This window comes from Eleutherodactylus coqui, unplaced genomic scaffold, assembly GCF_035609145.1.
Source record: "Eleutherodactylus coqui strain aEleCoq1 unplaced genomic scaffold, aEleCoq1.hap1 HAP1_SCAFFOLD_30, whole genome shotgun sequence".
In the NCBI taxonomy this organism is placed as follows: Eukaryota; Metazoa; Chordata; class Amphibia; order Anura; family Eleutherodactylidae; genus Eleutherodactylus; species Eleutherodactylus coqui.
In genome coordinates, this window is record NW_027102247.1 from 1,360,732 (window position 1) to 1,364,297 (window position 3,566).

The 3,566-nt window shown below is 51.8% G+C and overlaps 1 pseudogene; it reads left to right on the forward strand.

The window, feature by feature from the left end:
• Positions 1-916: 916 nt before the first annotated feature.
• Positions 917-1,044, forward strand: LOC136601124 (U2 spliceosomal RNA; annotated as a pseudogene).
• The last annotated feature ends 2,522 nt before the right edge of the window (positions 1,045-3,566 follow it).

Here is a 3,566-nt window from a genome sequence, read left to right on the forward strand (position 1 = left end):
TAGTCCAGCGGGGGATCACCCTGATGAGTGTATGTGCCGCCGAGTTGCAGGTTGGTGGCCACGGCGGTATATTCAGAGGGAGGGAGCCGCGGCTGTGTATTTGCAAGGCGCTGCGGTGAGAGCGCGGGCACTGAGGGTGACAGAGCCTCCCCTCCAAGTCGGCAGGGGTTACCTTGTGCCGTAGTCCTCTGCTTGGGGCTCCGTGAGCGGTCCTCGCCGGGTGTTTCTGAGCGCGGTATTTGTCGGGTTAGGCCGCGGGCCGCTGTGCAGGGCCACGGCTCTTCGGCTTCTTTTTGGCGGCTGGAGATCACCAGGTGAGCCTTGTCCGGGCCGGTTGTGGGTTCTGGTGGGTCCCCAGGTGCTGTGCTCTTGTCTGCCTCTGTTTGGGTCACTGATTTGACCCAGAAAAGGGCTGAAAAGGGAGATTCTGTGGAGGAGCAAAACAGCGTGCGACCTCTCTCCTTGCTTGCTAAGCCACGCCCCGGGCCATAGTGTTTTTACGTCCTCCCGAAGTGGGCTTTATTCTCTGAGGAAGTAAAAACATGTGTCCTGCAGAGAATAAAGCCCCTCGGGCTCTGGACGTGACAGCTCCATGCTGTCGGTGTCCGCAGCATGGAGCTGTCATCCCGGGCTGTTCGGACCCCCCCACCCCCGACATTGCGATCGGCGCTATGCAATGGATATGGATGCATTAGACACCTGCAGGTAGTAAAATACCTGCGGATGTCATTTTTCCCTGCAGGCGCGGGTCCCGCGTGCAGGAAAAAATCCGGACATGCTCCATTCAGGCGCGGGTCTCCCGCGGGGACGGCTCACCCTGGTTGAGAAGGCGTTGGGCGGGGCTATGCAAAGGTCTTCCGGCTCCCTCAGTGCATTGTGGGTGTGCCCGGAGTGCTGGCTGAGCGTGTTGCATCTGATACGTCCCCTATCTGGGGATCATATATTAAATGGATTTTTAGAACAGGGAGCTGGAAAAAGTGCTTGCTCTGTCCACTCCGCACATTGACCTGGTATTGCAGTACCTCCAGTACTGGTGCACCCCCTTTCCTACAGCAGTTTCCAAAAGCAGGAAAAAAAACTGATGAGCAAGAGGTGCAGCGCAGCTGCGGCTGCTAACAACCAAGCACTTAGATTTAGGCCTCATGTCCACGTGATACATGGCGGAAGTATCGCATGATACTTGTGCGACGGCTCGTGTTTTTGCGTGATGTCCTGTAGTTTTTATTTGTACCATTTTGGAGTTTATAAGACTTTATCGCTGTTTATTATAACTTTTTTTGGAGATAGGAATCGGTTACGTGCACACTTCCCATAGACTTGTACAGGGACCCTTGGTGCGCAAATGTGCACAAAAATAGAGCATGGTGAGGTTTTGCATGCATGCGAAATGTGTGAGTAAAGAGAATTCTGAAGGCATCCATTGAAACAAATATGTTTGTGTGAAGCGGCCCTTACTGTACTTTTGTTAGCACGAATCAAGCACATTTGCAAGCGCAAAAAAACACGCAACCATGCCGCCATTTATTGAAATGGGCAATTAGTGTAATTAGAATAATACATGTTCTGCCCCTGCAGAAATGCACGAGAAAATAAAGGGGACTGTTTTTTTTTTAAACAAAATGCGCATGCAAAATACACTTATGTGAAGGAACTCGCTGCAATCAGCGGGTTCTACTGACGTGTATTTAGCATGTATATTTTTCATGCATAATATGCTGCGCAAATACATCTGTGTGAATCTGGCCGAAGAGCCCACGGTGGTATGCGTAAAACGCTGCGTCTCTGCGGTGAGAACAGTGTCGTGGACATGAGCCCTAAGGCTGGAGCTCTATGGAGTCTTTCGCCATGACATGGGTCATGTGACCAAAGATCGCTGTGCAGCCCTGTGAACTTGCATTCTCAAATATATCAATGGGGTCGCGCAAGTTCCCACAACCTATAGATTGCTTAAACCTCTACGAGGTTGGATTTTTGCAATATATTGGTCGCAGCCACTTGTGAGTTGTATCGCAACTCCATTGTCTTCAGTAAGGCCGGTTGCACACGACCGCTTCACATTCCGAATGCGGGATACCACTGCGGAATCTGGCCGTTAACCCAGACGGTGACCCTGCGTTCCTGCAGAATCTGCAATGCGGATGACCGCGAGAGTGAAGGAAGTAGCAGTAGTATGTATCTTTCAATGCATGTGATTTGCTGCGGATCCTCCGTGTGGACGACGACTGTGGATTGAACAATAGGAAACCGGTGGTGTGAAGCCGGCCCGAGAGTGTGAGGTCGCAGGGCTATACAGCAATCTTGGTCGCGTAGCACTAGTCTCATTGCATGACTACGACTCCGCCGTTCATGGGAGCTCAGTGCTTGACCATCTCCGTCAGCTCCACAGAAGTGAATGGAGAAGTAGTCACACGTTTAAAGAAATCTCATCCATATAATGCGGAAAAACAATCTACAGTTTAAATTGACCTGTGGGGTGGATTTTAAAGCTGCCCCTTCAGCAGCGCTCTGCACTCACACTATAGCAGGTTAGTGTGAGAGCGCAGAGTGCTGCTGAAGGGGCCACGGGATTGTTCCTTTTAGAACAAAAGTTCCTGGCGGGAACAAATCCCAATCATCATCTTCCGCCAAGTCACTAAGATGACTAATCCGATATTTTTGTATCTAAGTGAACTGAATATGGCCGCCACCACAACTTGCCTCCAACTTTCCTAGTCTTCTGCACAACATCATTACATGTCTACACCACTTTGTTTTCAGGAGCCGAGGCAAGTGGGGTGACGACTACCGAGCGAGGCTCTGTTCGTGTCAGTGGTAGGGAGCTCCATGATGGTCATCAGGTTACCAACATGTTCTGTCACCCAGCTTTCCTAGTTCCTGAATGGCCAGCTTCACAGAGCGCCACTTTTTACAACCCATACCCGTCGCTGAGGTCAAGAAATACCCCAAAAAGCATTAGAGGAGGGGGGAAACCTGGTTTTCTTGCCCCATGTGCCCATCCCAACCAGCCTCTGTAATTACCCCCGCCGTCGGACATAAAACGCAGTTTACGTTATTTTAGGGAATGCTAAAATGCTCCTCTCTTCAGTAGCTCCACTCTAGCCACTTCACTGATCTGCTGGATAGAATGTATTGGCTAGTGGTAGGATCTCCCAGCAGCCACTACACTCCAGACGCACCATCCAATCAGTGAGCGGGGAGCAGGGCTAGTGAGCGGCAGCTCTGGGGAGGACGCAGCAGTTCTGAACTCCATGTCTTCTGGGGTGGGTGCGGTGGCCGGGCTTCAGTTCCTGCAGGCAGAGCTGCACATCCAGCAGGTGAGGCCATCATATCTCTAGTGGGCATTAGTGTTTACAGCTGCTTTAACCAGGGCATTGTGGGTAATGGGCGGGGCCATAGTCTCCGCTGGGGCATTGTGGGTAATTGGGGGGGGGGGCTCTCTAGTCTTCGCTGGGACTGGTGGGGTCATAAATGGAGAGGTTTATGTGCACAACAGAAGCAGCTGCACAGCGCAGGCCAAGTCTTCATGCATGGCTGTCGTCGCACAGGAGGCTGGAGGGGCGGGTGTA